Source organism: Camellia sinensis, chromosome 1 (genome assembly GCF_055761805.1).
Source record: "Camellia sinensis isolate YWXY chromosome 1, ASM5576180v1, whole genome shotgun sequence".
Classification (NCBI taxonomy): Eukaryota; Viridiplantae; Streptophyta; class Magnoliopsida; order Ericales; family Theaceae; genus Camellia; species Camellia sinensis.
The window spans coordinates 7206889-7224030 of record NC_138961.1 but is presented as its reverse complement, the minus strand read 5'-3'; the positions used below and the strand labels follow the sequence as shown (position 1 = coordinate 7224030).

The 17142-nt window shown below is 31.2% G+C and overlaps 1 long non-coding RNA gene across 2 annotated transcripts; it reads left to right on the top strand.

Moving 5' to 3' along the window:
* Positions 1-5494: 5494 nt before the first annotated feature.
* On the top strand, positions 5495-8367 carry LOC145791377 (uncharacterized). Of its 2 annotated transcripts, XR_014331136.1 has the most exons (3): positions 5495-5652; positions 7188-7409; positions 8126-8367. It is a non-coding gene; the product is annotated as an uncharacterized LOC145791377 (long non-coding RNA). The 2 variants fall into 2 exon arrangements; XR_014331134.1 differs by lacking the exon at positions 5495-5652 and having other exon boundaries at positions 6680-7409.
* Positions 8368-17142: the final 8775 nt, after the last annotated feature.

Genomic DNA, 17142 nt, shown 5'->3' with positions numbered 1-17142 from the left:
TCGACTTGAGCTAAATAAATTTGGAGGACCAAACTTCCTAAAGGGGAGAAAACTGTGATAACCCAACTCATCTTATGCTTAACTATACGTGTGATTATGTATTTGATATGAATTTACAAGTTTAAGTATATGAATTATGTGAAATTGGAATAATATTCGTTGAATGCAGGAATATCTATTGCAATTAGAACTTTAAACTGAAAATTAAAAGTCTTAGAGACGCGATAAACCAAAACTGACTTCATATTTATGATTAGCATGATTTATAGAGCTTACGGTGAAATTTTGAAAAATTACGATTCGTAATAATTAAATCACGTTTTATAAGTTGGGTTATATATGTGTTTAGCTTTATGTTCTTCATTCTTGGTTGAGAGAGCTCAAGAGAGTGAAAGAGAAAGGAAGAGGAAAACTAGGGATTTTGAAGAAAATCAAGGGGCAAACCTTAGATTTGAGTTGAGGTATGTTAATTTACTTACAATCCTTATTAACTCATCTTTGTCATAGAATTAAGAAGGAATTGGGAATTTTAAGCTAGGGTTTGGAGTTGTGGATTAGCTAGAGCTAAATGTATGTAATTTCAACTCTAATCTCTTCATTTTTGCTTGATTTGAGTTCGTTCTTGTGATTAATCCATGAAATAAACCCTAGATGGTTCATATGACCAAGAATTGTTGGAAGAATCACCATGTTTGTATATATATTGAACTTTTGTATATAATGTATGAATGAATGAAACAAATAAGACCATGAATTTGATATTGGAACAAGATTGATGTATTTTAGTTGGAATTACACTTGAATCATGCTAGTATATCATGTTTTGGGTTGGTTTTGCATGAATTTGAGGTTGGAAATGAGTTTGGAAAGTTTGCATTTTTGTGCCATTTTCGGACTATCTGGGTGTGCCCAGACAGCTCGTGCGGCTACGAGCTCTGCATGAGCAGAGCATGCATAAATTTGGTGAGCTGCATTCTGCTCGCTCGAGCGGCTAGCACTTCCACACAAGCGGAGCCAGACCACTCGAGCTGTTGGACCGGCCGCACATGCAGCCAAGCAGGGGAGAAAACCCTGCTTCCTTGTATCGATACTCCTGACCTTCTAGACGCATTCCCAACTTTATGTAAACCTTTTGGGAGTGAAATAATGATTAGAAACTCATTAAAAAGGTTGTGAATTATGAAAGAAAAGTATACGAATTGAACAAATGATTTACCAAATATGTGTGTGAAATGTTTATGTAGTTCGTGTGTTGGAGGAAACACCACGAGATCAAACACACTGTGAGTAATAGTATTTTAAAGACATGATCTTAATTGATTACTTTGAGCCATAAAAGATGATTTGTACCAACATTATGTTTTGATCGAAATGAATGAAATTTGTAAAAGTTATATGACATGTGTAATATGGACCTAAGGTCGTTTTGTTTATGCTATGATGTGTTTGGGCCCAAGGCCGTTCTAAAGAGGCCATTATGTTAATGACATAATCATATGTGATTGGACTCGAGATCGTTCTGAACAGCTATTAATATGTGGGTCCAAGACTGTTCTGTACATTCGTGGGCCTGAGGCCGTTCTGATACGACGGGCCTAAGGCCATTTTTTTTGTATAATGGGCCCAAGGTCTTTCTGTTTATATAATGGGCCCAAGGCCATTTTGTTTACATGATGGGCCCAAGTCCGTTTCGTGTCATATTGGGCTCAAGACCTTTCCGTATTATGATTATGGACTTTATAATCATCTGTTTATAGTACTTCACTGTATTATTACTCATTGAGCTTCGCTCACCCAATATTATGTGTGCACATGTAGGTGATCCACAGTATGGAGCCCATCCTCAGTGTCAGCTTCAGGAGCTTGTTGAGTCATGCCTCCAAGATGGAGTTTTGCCTTTGACTCACACCATACTTTGACTTCATTTTGTTTTTGCTACTATGGTCTTGGGTTTGTAAACAATATGTATAAATTTCTTATGGTACTAACATTTTTGCATGGACATGTATATGATATGAATGTGCTATGAGGTTAACTTTATAATTTTGCTCATATTGGCACAACTCAATCGACTTCTCTTTTGTTGTATACTTCTGTTTATGGCCCCATTATTATATTTATTCTGTATGTTTCTATGAGGCCGAATGTAATCAAGTGATTACTGGTTGGTTATGATTTTAGGGGCAGATTTGGATCATGACACCAATTCCTTCCACTTCTCATCTGTCGTACCCATCAAATTCCCACCCATGTTCCTTACCACCGCCGACAACTCCTTAGACTTCTCTACTGCATAGTTCATCAAACTCCCTACTCCTATCTCTTTCTCGTTTTCTCTTAGCATCACCCTCACATAGTTCATCACTGAAATCACTACTCTCTCTCTCTCTCTCTCTCTCTCTCTCTCTCTCTCTCTCGTTTGATTATGGCCCATTTTTAGAAATTTGAGTTTTTTTTTTTTGTTTTTTGTGCATTTTTATTTTCAGTGTGTTTTTTTAATATTTTGAGTAATTTTTTTTGCTTTTTAGTTACATCTAATCTAGTTACAATTAAAATGTACAAAATTTTCTAAAAAAATCTTTTAAAAACTTATTAAATTCGAAGAATTAAAAAAAATCAAAATTTAGTATATTTTTGTATTTCTCTTGTATTTATTGCTTCTTTTTTTAGATTTCTTTACAAATTTTGTATTCTTCAAGTACATCTAAATTATATGTATCTTAAAAAAAATGATTAAAATATGAAAAAAAATCCATGAAAACCTAACGCACACAAATTCAAAACTCAAAAATAATTTTTGAAAACTCAAAACTAAACAGGGTACACAACTTAGAGGTGAAGCAACTTCTTTCCCTTTTCCTTTTTCTTTTACTTTACTTTATGATTCTCTTTAGATTAAGGATTTGAAGTGTAATGTGTGGAGAAAAAGTGCAAAAGAATCATTTCATAAATTCTTGCTCAAATTTTATTATCCAAACAATCTTAGGATAAATTATATCGATCTGACTAATTAATAAATTATAATTCAATAACAATTTTGGTATAATTATACCACATTTTTTTGAAATATAAATTTGATAATGTTTTATCTTTTTACACGTGGTGACACAAGAATAATGCGAAAAAAAAATTGGTACAGGCTAGTGGGATAGGGGATCTGAAGTCCTTTCCGTCATGCTAGGGGTTTTGCTTTCTTTCTTTGTTTCTCTGTGGATTGATTAAAGAATGGTACTGTCGATAGTCATATTCAGCATAATTTAGTTTGGAACCGTGCTAGAGGCCTCGAGGATTCGAGGCTCGAATCATGTTTTCTTTTTCTTTTTTGCTTTTTTGTTTGTTTTTGTTTTGGGTTTTTCTTTTCTTTTTTTTTTTTTTTTTGAAAGGTGATTATGTGTACCCTAAATTTTAAATCTTAAAATCCTAAATCTTAAATCGTAAACCATAAAATGCTAAATCCTCAACCCTAAACCCTCAATCCTAAACCGTAAACCCCAAATCCCAAATCCTAAACCCTATATCCTAAATGCTAAACCCTAAAACTCTAGACCCTAAACCTTAAACCCACTCCTACACATAATCTAGATAAATTTAGAAACACTACAACAAAAACACACTCTAGTGACACTATACTAGTGGCATCTTTTTGGAAGTGCTGGTAAAAAAAAAAAGAAAAAGAAAAAGAAAAATCCAAACCAAAACATCTTTTTAGTGGCATCTTTTTTTTTTTTTTTTTGGATGTACCAAAAAAAAAAAAAACTAGTGGCATCTTTTTAGAAAATGTCATAAAAATAATATTTAGTGGCACGTTTTTGAAAAATGTCACAAAACGACAAACATAAAAGGCTCTAGTGACATTTTAATAAACAAGTGTCACAACACTACAACAAAAACACACTTTAGTGGCACTACACTAGTGCTATAGTGGCATGTTTTTAGAAAATGTCACAAAAATAATATTTGATGACCCATTTTAAAAAAATGCCACAAAACTACAAACATATAAGGCATTAGTGGCATTTTAATAAAGAAATGTCGCATCAATTTTATTGCATTTTATAAAAGAATGACACAATAAATTGTTTTAGTGACACATTTATCAACAGATGCCACTAAACTTTAGTAGCAATGACATTTTATAAAAAAATGTCACTAAATTAGATAGGTGCAAGTTACTTTTTATGGCATTAGGTGAAAAGTGTCTTAAACAAATATTTTATAGCATTTTGAGAAATGCCACTAAGCCAAAAACTTTCCAAGCTATCTAATGGCATTTTTGGAAAAACAAAAAATGGCAATACATTTTCAAAATTTTTAAAATGCACAAAATAAATAAAAACAAATAAATTAAACTCAATATAACATGTTTTTTTTAATTGTACTTGCCATATGTACAAAATTGATTAGCGACTTTATATGACTTAATAGGAAAAATTAAATTTCAAATTACTCTCTTGTACAATGATAAAGTTTCTTGAATTTTAGTCCATATAGCTTCAATTAACCTGATTTTGACTCTGAATTTACCGATTTATCTCAATTTATTTCAATTGCTTATAATTGTTGAGTAAATTACATCAATAATACTTACATTTTGTTGTTCCATATAGTTTTAATTGATTCAATTTTAACACTTAATTTTAGATTTTACGTCAAATTAGTCGAATTAATAACATCTTTATGGTCTTTCATAGAAAATTTTCACTGGATTGGTTAAGGTGAAGTCACTGAATTGACCAAGTATTTTGTTAAGGTTAAGTCCTAAAACGATGACAGGTTGCATTTGTAATAAAAAAAAATGCTATCAATTGGACCAATTTGAGACAAAATAAAAAATTCAAGGTTAAAATCGATTCAATTGAAATTACAAAGACCAAAATGACATAAAAGGAATTTAGTCGCCAAAAGTTGTACAATAGGCGACTAAAAATTAAATTGGTCGGCATTGTTTCAGGTTTTAGCTACTAAATTTTTTTTAGTCACAGTATATTATTAACTGGCGACTAAAAAAAAATTTAGTTGCTAAATATGCCACAATATGCGACTAAATTTTTTTGGTTGGCATTAGTTCGTGTTTTAGGCTACTAAGATTTGTTTTAGTCGTGCTATATCAGTTTTTGCCTACTAAAATAAATTTAGTATAACTAGCATACTGTTTGCTATTAATTTTTAGCGACCAAAGGTTTGGTTGGCAAATATTTATTTTCGGCGACCAAAATACTTTGTCGCTGTATAGTAATATTTGCCTATAAAATTAATTTATTCACTAAATAAAAAAATTAATTTTACTTTTTATCTTTGGTGACCAAAAAATTGGTCGGTAAATATTTATTTTCAATGACCAAAATACTTTTTGTCACCAAAAGTGGTATAATAGGCGACGAAAATTGAGATTGGTCAGCAATGATATCAATTTTTTTGGTGAAACTTTTTCAAATATGGAGGCAATTCACTAATGTTTTATTTTATTATGTTTTTTATATTTGTTTATATTAGTCTCTACATCCAAGCAAAAACAAGACCAGAGACTCATGCTCTCCCTCTCTCTCTCACGGATCATCATCGATCTTCCACTATCGCTCGCCGTCGATCTTCCACAGTCGCACATCGCTACCGCCGCTCGCTCGTCTCGCATGGCATCGCTTCAACATTGAGGTTTTTCTCTTCCTCTCCCTATCTTTCTCCCTCTCGGTCTCTGTTTTTCTGTATGTCTCCCTTTTTCTGTTTCCCCATTTCACTCTAGATCTAGGGTTTGCTTTTTTGTGGTGTAGTGTTTTTATTTATGTGAAATCAATGAACCAATGATTGAAATAAAATGATTGAAGGAACGTTTAATTTATTGGGGGGGTTTTTTTTTCATAGCCAGATTCAAGATTTCTCCATTTTCCCAAATTCACTCTAGTTTCCCATTTCACTGTCATGGTAGGCTGGTAGTAGATGGTGTAAATCTTGATCCATTGGTGGTGCCCATTGTGAATTTCCAATGAAAATGATTTGTGTAAACATCAAATTATATACAATTAGTATAGTCAACTGACATATAATTTCCAGTGTAATTGTGGGTAATTTTTCTGCATATGTAGCATTATTGAAGACAAAAAATGCTACCTCACTCTTGGGGTAATTTTCGAGGTATAATTTTGTAAGCAACTCATTTTAAAAAACACACATCCTACTTACTTGGTATCATATTTCCCCTTTCATGCACGCTCTGTGTTTCTTTCTCCACCACACTCTCCCATGTGTTCTTTGTTTTTCCATTTTTCTCACGGTCCTGAGATAGACTCCAGAATGATTTATGGCTTTTGATTTATGGGCTTGAATAACATTTTGAGATTTTCTTTTCATTTGAAGTGCATGTTAATTTGTTTATGTGAATGAGTTTTCTTTAAGATCATTCAACAAAATGCTCCAATTATAAATATCTGGTTATCCTCCTAGCTAGGTTAGATAGCTTTGCCACCATTGATGATTGATTGGCTCTTTGCATATGTATTGGTTTGATCTCAATAAAACTTTGCGTCGAACTTTAATTATATATGTTCTTTGAGTTTATACTCTGGAATTTGGATATATTCAGAACTTTTATTTTTGTTGAACCACATTTTTTTTTTTGGTGTGGTAATGACGGGATGAGATGGTGAATGTACAAGTGGCAGCCACCGAGTTGTTGAATGTAATGCCAGGGCTCTCTCTCTCTCTCTCTCTCTCTCTCTCTCTCACACACACACACACACAAATATGCACAAACACTTTTTTAGAAGTTGCCAAGGTGACTTTTATTTTTATTTTTAATGGTGTTTAATCTGTGTAATCTCATTTGCTGATTTTCTCTTTCCTACCCCACTTATAATATAATATAATTTTATTTGTGTGATTGGTAATATTTATTTGTTGTTTCAATCCTCTTGTATTGTTTCTTCCTATTTGTTGTTTAAAAGTGCTTCGTTGTAGCAGGGGCTACTGAGATTGAGCAGCCATGAGCATTAATTTATAGTGTTTCATGATATTGTTTTGTTTAAATATTTTGTTTTGAGCTATAACTGCAAGCCCTGTTTATTGCATTTGAACAAAGCTCATCTTTGAAGCTCCCTTAGTAATATTGAAAATCGCTTTAGAAAGTTCGAAGTTAATAATTTGGTAGCCATTATAAGAATGTGGTCTAAGTTATGGATTGGTGGCGAATTAAGTGGGTGATGCCAGGATCTCTTAGTGGATTGATAGTGGTGGTCTGGTTACAAATTCAAGAACCTGGGGAAAAAAGCCTGAAAGCTTTGTTGTTGGCAAGCTTGTGGTCTTTATGGAACCAGGTGCCACAGATTTATGCTATGGAAGCTGAAAATTCGAAGCTAAGGTCCAAAGGTTCCCATGTTGAGCATGCTACGAATAACTTGACAAACACATCTAACCAGGTAATTTTTTTAATAGAATTTGTAAGTTATTAATGTTTTCCTACACATACATATACATACATATATCTATGTGTGTGTGTTTGTAAAATTAATCAGTTCAAATTTGATTAGGTTACAACAACTTCTAGTCCTCTTGACATGGCAATTTGACATCAAGTATGGTCATTGTCATCGATACAAGATACCTCTCTTACTCAAGTACCCACTAGGAGCTAATCATATATATCACATTACTTCCAGCTTTATTTTAGAATAGCATGCAAAACTTGTCTTACAATTAACCAAGGAATGAATATTGCGGACCTAAATTCCATTGCTTAAATCTAGACAAAATGTGCTATATAGTCAAAATCATGACATGACGAAACTTGTGCTTTTTTAAAAAATTTTATTTTTATTTTTATTTTCTCGTGAAGCTTCAACAAGACATTTCTTCATCATTTATTGCCACATGGGCTCTTTCTGATTCTCTCAAAATATTGCTTGAAAGTAATTAGTTGATTGTCATTTTTCACAATTACATTTGATTTACATAGTTGAGGTTAGGGGATCATGATATTGATAATGGGCATGGTTTTGATTGTTGTTGATTGATGCCTTTGGTTGTTATTGATTTTTTAAGCTATTGTTTGATATGGTCTAAAGACTTCCGGTTGTTACTTTTATATAATTTGTTGTAGTGTGGTGAACTAATTATGTTTATCTTTTGGATGCAGATTTTGCAAGTTATGAATGTTAGCCGAGAATATTTATACAAGTGAGAATTTGGGAACTGATTTTATTTTGATAATTTGTCTCTCCGGAAGATGGATATCACTATGACTTTTCAAAACTTATGGTTGGAATAATTTTCTTTTAAATTTTTTTTGCTTTAACTTTGTTGGTATGGTAGAATATTTTATAATTTTGGCAAGGGATTTTTATTGCAATATAAATAAATTTATATTTCAATAATAAATAATTGATTGTGGTTTGAATTTTTTTTGTTTTTGATGTGATGATCCTATGGTGGTAATATTTATTTATTATTATGAAAATATTACAAAATAAATGGATGTCAAATTAATATGGGATGTGGCAATTAATATTCAATTATTTATAAAATCGATTCAATTTTTACAGGCATTTACGCATGCTTAGTTGTAACTTTTAAAAGTGTCAATGAAAAGAACATATAATTGGCATTTTATAGTAGTAATAGTAGCTTTGCAAAGTGTCACTAAAATAAGTTCCAACAGCACTTATATCCATTTAATGGCACAAATGAATTGGATTTAGTGGCATTTATGAAGTTATAAATATCAATTGTGACATAACAAGCGTCATTAAAAATTCGTATCGTGGTATTTTTAAGATTGCAATTCTTCTTTAATGGCACTTGATAGCGTCACGAATAGTGTCTACCATGACATTAAAGTGTCACTGCGAGTTTTGAGTCATTATGGTGTAATGGTACTTACAAGTGTCACTAAAGTGCAACAAACTCTTTTTTTAATGGCTCTTAATAGTGTCCCAAATAGTATCCATTATGACATCAAAATGTCATTGAAAGTTTTCAGCCATGATAGTGCAGTAGCACTTGCAAATATCTACCGTAGTACGGGTATAAATGGCACTTGTTCAAAATGTCACAAGACTAAAAAATGTCATTAAAAGAATAGTTTTGTGGCACTTTCAAATGTCACTAAACTAAAAAAATGTTGTAGTAAAAGTATAATATTGTGAATTTTTATAATGCAAAAAATACAAAAAAAATATATAAAAATTAAGTACATTTTCATATTTTGTTATATTTATTGATTTTTTTTTTATAATTTTCTTTACAAATATTTTACATTTTAGGTACATCTAAAAAAATAAAAAAATGATTAAAATATTAAAATGTTCAATAAAATTAAAAAAATACAAATTAAAACTCAAAAAACAATTCTTAAAAACTGAAACCAAACAGGCTAATACAAGTTGAATCATTTAGGGCAATATAAAAGCAGAGTTGAAGGGATCACGATCCTCTCCATGCTAAATTTGCAATGGAAGATGTCCATTACATATCCTATGACTCTAAAATAGGAATGTGAATTTATAATTATTATATTTATTGAAATAAGATTTTTACAACCGTTGAATAATATAATAAAAATCTTCCATTATAACTATGCAATGGGGAGAATCCTGGCATGAGGTGAAGCAACTTCTTCCCCTTTTCCCTTTCCTTTTCCTTTTCCTTTTCTTCCTTGCTTTACTTTATGAAAACCATGTCCTTTTTGCTTTACTTTATGAAAATCATGTGAATTAACTTCTTCGTCGTTTCCGTTTCCGTTTTCATTTCCTTTACTTTATGATTTTTTTTTTAATTATTATATTTGGATTAAGGATTCAAAGAGTATTTGGTAAAAGAAAGCCCAAAGTATAAAAGAATCATTTTATAAATTCTTATTCAAATTTTTTAACCAAATATTATCTTAGGATAAATTATACTGATCTCTTCCAATTAATTAATAAATTATAATTAAACTATAATTATGATATAATTACACCATAGTTTTTTGAAATATAAATTTCATAATGTTTTGGCTTATACAGTTAGGGATGAAAATAATGTTGTTATTTATTTTATTTTATTTTATTTTGTCTTTTTTAAACTAAAATGTTTGTTTACTCTTTGTTAACCATGTCCAAACATCACCTAAATCTAAGGGTTGGTTTGGCATAAACTAAATAATACAAAAATTTAAAAAGTCACTATCATATTTAAGTCACGTCATCTTATTTAAATCACATCACCTCTCAAATCCATCACATCAAACCCAACCCAAACCCAACCCATATAAGACAATAAGTCAAAAAGTACATTTTTTTAAAACATTCCAAACCAACCCAAATATTCTTACTTTATGTTTAAACAATACGTTGAAAGAATGAAGGTAGTTATGTAAATTAATTAGGTAAAATATTGTAATTGTATCATTTAATACCTGTACATTTTTAAATACAAAATATTTAAGCATAATCCAATAATTTCATCACTTTTGTTAACACAGCTAAAGTTTTCAATATTATAATAAGAAATATTAATATAAGTTTGTAAAATGGTATAATTAAATATAATATATATTAGTACAATGGATTTTACTACTAATGTATATATCTCTAATAGAGGAGGATGAGAAGGGCCACTGCGGGGATGGCATAAGGTTTAACTTGGATCAAATGATCAAATTGCTCCTCAAGCTAAAAATTCTTCCCCTATGCCACCATCTAACCCATCAAAATCGTAAATAGCCAGGGCAGGGGCAGAGGGAAGTAAGGCCTAGGAGGGGCACACGACCCTCTTCATTTGTTGATAATTATTAGGGCAAATTACATATACACCCCTCGAGGTTTGGTTAAATTACAGATACCCTCCTGAGGTTTCGGAAATTACATCCCGCCCCCTGAGGTTTGTATTTTCATAACAATTTACCCCCTGAGGTTTATATTTCATAACAAATTACCCCCTAATTTCTTATGCAAATATAGCATTCAGGGGGGAATTCGTAATTTCTCAAACCTCAGGGGTATCTGTAATTTAGCCAAACTTCGAGGGGTGTATATGTAATTTGCCCTAATTATTATAGTACCCATATATGTATAGAGTATATCCCATTAACCCCTATAAAATTATATTAGTGCCCCCTTAAATTTTTAATTACCCTAGCATTTTTAAATTTTCAAAAAAATAACCATAACTTACTATCTTGAATTTTTTATTTATTTTTAAAAAGTACCACTTTCTTATGTTTAAAAAAGAAAATGTATGAACTCCATCATTTGACGAAACTATCTATATTGCTATTTCTTTATCTTCCCCCAAGTGACGACTTGCCATTCCCTCTTGAATTATTAATTTCTGTTTTTATATGATTATTCTCAAATTGGAGATTTTTTTATTGTTGGTTGGAAAAAAATATATTACTACTCGTAGAATTGTTGATCCGTAAGTTTTGTTAATGAATGTTTAAATTTTGTAATATCTCCTTATTGTTGATTATGAGAAAAAAATTTCAAAATTGTAATTAATATATGCTCCCTCTATGTTAAATTTCTAACTCTGCTACTGTAATCAAGTTCTCTCTCTCTAGGAATAGGAAAGCAACCACAACACAACTCGGATTATTTTGCACTTTATAAAAGGAGAGGAGAATCAACTTTTTCATCTTTTATTTTTCTCTTATCTTGTTTTTCTTCCTTTTCCCTATGCTTAGAGTCGAAGAACTTGGAAGTCACCTTTGGCTGTTGAATTATTTTTTATGGTATTAACTAGGATGAGATTATTGATAAGATTGTGAGAGATAAGTTATAAAATGAAATTAGATGAGATAAAGGATTAGATATATATATATATATATATATATAATTATAAAAATAAGTTATACGGTAACTCTTCTCCCGGATAAATTAAAAATGAAAGTTTTTTGAAAGTTGATAGAGGTAGAGGATTGAAAGTTAATTAATCCAGGATAACTTATACCATAAGATAAATAGATGGGATAAAGAAATTGATAGAGGTAGTGTGGTATATGTTATCATTATAATAAGATAAAAAAATATAATTATTTTAAACTGTTAGTTGAAAGTGCAAAAAAAATCCAGAAATGCCTAATACCTTCAATACCACAATTCCTATATGTCCTCTCAATTCCCTTTTTTTTTTTTCCATTTAATTTCTCATACTAATATTATAATTATTTAAAATTTTATTCAAAAGTTTACAATGAATCTAAATATTTTTTTCTTTAAACTTATACATAAACAATGGTACAAACGATAGACCATTCCTCCATGATTCAGTTTCGTAGTGGACAACTACCTAAGAAAAAAGCAAAAGAAAAAGGGATTGGTAGTGGATATCACTATTATTGTTGACAATTTTTAATCATATAAATTCAAAATATTTTGTTGAATTTTCGAAATTTATTTATGAAATTTTTTATAAAATAGTTCGGTAAAAAAATAATATAATATTCACTATTTTATGTGACTTTATCTTTTTTGGATCAAAAATAATTTTTGAAAAAAATTGATATTGATTTTTGTCAAAGTAAATTCTAATTTTTCAAAATAAAAATTTATTGAAAACTCGGTCGTTTGACAATTGACTTTTTTAATTAATTTTTTAGTTTAAAAAAATAAAAGTCAAAATGATTATTTATCATCAACTTAAAAAATTAAATGTCACATCAATTTTTTTCACTTAAAAAAAATAAAAATAAATAATCAACATGGTTGATTCTTTGTTTCCTCTGAATATTTTTCTTTATAAACCAACCACTCTCTACATTCTCCCAATTCATCACAAATAACATAGCAATTGAAAGACAGAAACAGAGTGAACAACTACTATTGGGCATAATGGGCAGTAGTGAGAGCACCCAAAGCTCCTCCAATGGTGAAAGTGGGACTCCGAAGAAGACAGTGGCTTCTGTTGCTGCTGCTGCTGTTGCAGGGGTGGTTCTTGTGGGGTCGGGCCTAGCTATGCTAGCATCATCATCTGGCTCAGAAGAACAAAAGGGTAACGATAAACTAATGGTAGCACCAGGATCAGGAGGGGCCTCTCACATCCCTAGGGCAGATTTTGAGAATGACCCAGCTAGTTATTTCCGCAACCATCGTCTTAAGGGTGGAAGATGAACAACTTGGTCTTATGGGTTTCGACAGGGATTGGGTTTCTTTTGTTGTTCTCTTCTTTTTGAAGCTGTGGTTCAATCCTGTTGGTCTAATAACAAGAATATGTATATATATGGTTTTGGTTTTGGCATTTTGGCCAAGCATCTTTTGTTTTTAAATTGTGTGTCTTCTCTTCTGCTGTAATGCAAAATCAATCCCTAAGCTAAATTATGTGAAAATCTTTCATGTGGATGAATCTTCATTTTTGAATCAATGTTTGGATTCGATGATTTGACAATGAAAAAAAAAAAAAAAAAAAAAGTAACCCATGTTTCCTATCTCCTACGCCAATTCCTTCCACTTCTCCTCCGTCGTACCCATCAAATTCCCACCCATTTTCCCTACCACCGCCGACAATTCCTTGGACTTCTCTACTGCATAGTTCATCAGACTCCCTACTCCCATCTCTTTCTCGTTTTCTCTCAGCATCACCCTCACATAGTTCATCACTGAAATCACTGCTCTCTCTCTCTCTCTCTCTCTCTCTCGTTTGATTATGGCCCATTTTCAGAAATTTTAGTTTTTTTGTTTTCTGTGTATTTTTTTTTACTGTATTTTTTTAATATTTTAAATAATTTTTTTTTTTAGTTACATCTAATCTAGTTACAATTAAAAAGTACAAAATTTGCGAAAAAAAATCTTTGAAAAACTTATTACTTTAAAAAAAAACCCAAAATTTAGTATATTTTTGTATTTCTCTTGTATTTATTGCTTCTTTTTTTTTTTTTTTTTTTTTTATAGATTTCTTCACAAATTTTGTATTTTTTAAGTACATTTAGATTATGCGTATCTAAAAATAATAATTAAAATATGAAAAAAATCCACCATAACATAACGTATACAAATTCAAAACTCAAAAATAATTTTTAAAAACTCAAAACTAAACAGGGTACACAACTTAGAGGTGAAGCAACTTCTTCCTCTTTTCCTTTTTCTTTTACTTTACTTCACGATTCTCTTTAGATTAAGGATTTGAGGCGTAATGTGAGGTGAGAAAGTGCAAAAGAATCATTTCATAAATTCTTACTCAAATTTTATTATCCAAACATAGTCTTAGGATAAATTATACCAATCTGACTAATTAATAAATTATAATTCAATAACAATTTTGGTATAATTATACCATATTTTTTTGAAATGTAAATTTGATAATGTTTTATCTTTTACATGTGGTGGCACAAGAATAATGCGACAGAAAATTGGTACAAGCTAGTGGGATAGAGGATTTGAAGCCCTTTTCTTCATGGCAGAGATTTTGCTTTCTTTCTTTGTTTCTTTGTGGATTGATTAAAGAATGATACTGACGACAGTCATGTTCCACCATAATTTAGGTTGCAACCGTGCTAGAGGCCTCGAGGATTCAAGGCTCAAATGCCTCAAATCATGTTTTTTTTTTTTTTTTTTTTGAAAGGTGGTTATGTGTGCCTTAAACTCTAAATCTTAAATTCTAAACCTTAAATGGTAAATCATAAAATTCTAAACTCTAAATCCTAAATCCTAAATCCTAAATCCCAAATCCTAAATCCTAAATCCTAAATGTTAAATCCTAAAACTGTAAACCCTAAACCTTAAACCCACTCCTACACATAACCACCCTTAAAAAAATAAATAATAATAATTTCGAGGCATTCGCTCCTCGAACACAAACTTTATTCTTTAGCTTGGTAGTGGATATCATTATTCATTTGACCATTTTTCATCATAAAAGTTTTAGAAAAAATTACAATTCAGTATATAAGAAGAAAAAAAAATTACAAAAACATGGGAGGGGTGCCACTTTGCACCCCAGTTATTTATGAGTTGCACCCTAGAGTTTTTTGAGTCACACCCACTATATTTTTGTAATTTTTTTCTTCTTATACACTGAACAGTAATTTTTCCAAAATACTATTAAACATTGACTAAGAAATCATTGACTAGTGGTGCTACTTCTAACTGTACTAGGAATAATCAATTAACCTTAAAAGGACCCAATCCTAATCCAAGAACTGTCCTAGTCTTATTTTAATGTCCAAAAATCTGTTAGTCAGTAAGCTACTAATGACTTCACCATCTATAATTCCTTATCCACAAACTAATTGCCTAAAAAAAATAAACTACAAAAATATCAAAAATTTAATTTGACTGCGATTCAAATTCACACCAAATTTAAATTAATAATATAAAATCTTAATATTTTTTTCTGGTTGCACAGAAATGGGCCTAATTACTTTCATCAATAATGTTGCTGCTTTTGCTTTGACAAGTAAATGACACTTTAAAAAGACTCAATGTCAATCTAAAATCAATAAATCTACTCACCCATAAAATGGGTAAAGAATTTGTCAAAAATGGGAATGTATGTGTGAGATTAGATGAGTGTAATATAGGTGTAACAATCCAGACCCATGATTAATTGTTAAGCCATGATTAAATATGTCCAATAAGTAATTAAGATGAAATCCTAAGTTACTTACATGTGCATGGCATTAATTGTGTTTATATCTGTCTATCATAGGAATATCTATTCATGTTTCTGTTTTGTTCTGTGAATTGAAGGTCTTATTGGCATCCGAACACGAAATCGATTTGAATATTGTGTTAGTTGGAATTTTTAGAACATTATGGTAGATTCAATTGAAATCCGATTCAGAATGATTAAATTAGAATAATTAATGTTCATTTGATTGGCCTTAATTAATCACCACTAATCAAGCCTATATAAGGCATGTGAGAGCTCTAGAATACATTTTTCGACACCTTCATTTCATTCTTGAACTAAAAAACGAGAGAGTGAGGGAGCTAGTGTTTGAGACCAAAGATAAGAGGAAGACCAAGGAATTGGCTTGAGCTTAAGCTAGGGACTTGAATTTTGGGAGGAACAATTAGGAATTCTTGCAATTTAAGACTTCAAGGTAAGACCTCAACTCTCTAGTTATGTAATTGAGGTGTTAAGTATGTGTAGTCAAGTGAAAGGAGTGAATTAACGTGGAATTGAGCTTAAATGATGGAATTGGGAACCAATTCATGCATGTATGTGCATCTCATGGAATATTGAGCATGTTTTCTAAGAAATTCTTACATGCAAGTTCTTACTTTGGCTATGTTCGACAAATTCATCATGTTTTAGTGCCAAACATCCCAATTGACTATGTTTTCAAAGAAAATATTGCATATCACTTCATGCATGGTTATATATATATATATATATATATATATATATATTTATATACATATAGGTTGTTTTTGGCTAAATCACCTACTTTGGGGCCTTGAATTTGTGAAATGAGTTTTTAATTCTTGATGTTTTGCAAATTTACACATGTTTCCTTTAACTTTGGGTCCAAAAAGATGTGTTTGTAGCTTTAAATTTGAGTTTTGAACTTGGAAGAGCAATTTGGAAATTCCAGATTTTGTCTCTCTGCTAGAGCAACAGAACCTGCACTTGAGCGACTACTCTATGATCTTGCACTTCCGCTCGAACGACCAAAAGTTGGCTTGAGCGTAAAATGCATGCTCCCAGAAGTTTACGATTTTTGCAGACCGCTTGAGCGAGGACCTCAGTCTCACGCTCGAGCGACCGTCGAGCGTGCGTCGAGCGAGAAAATCAAACAACCAGTACTTTTGCAGAGTTTATGGACCGCTCGAGCAAAGGAAGTTACACTCGAGCGGCCACTCACATTTTTGAACATCCGCTCGAGCGAAGGAAATTGCGATCGAGCGAGACCCCTGTTTTCAGCATAACTAACTAAGTGTTAACAACATGTTTTGGCATCCTTATTGCATCCTAGGCATTCCTAGGCCATAATTAAGACACAATAAGGAGATTAATGACTACAAACACACTACAAACGAAATGTAATGAATTAAATGAATACTGAAAATGTGTTTCAACGTGCATCTATTCTGTGATTGTGTAGATCGCGTGCCATAGGCTATCCAGTTATCTATTCTATCAATCTGCTATTGGAGCCAACTGTGAGTAATAACTTCGTAAAGTTATGTTCAACTTTATATATTTTTTGTGTGATGGAATAAGATCTGTTTT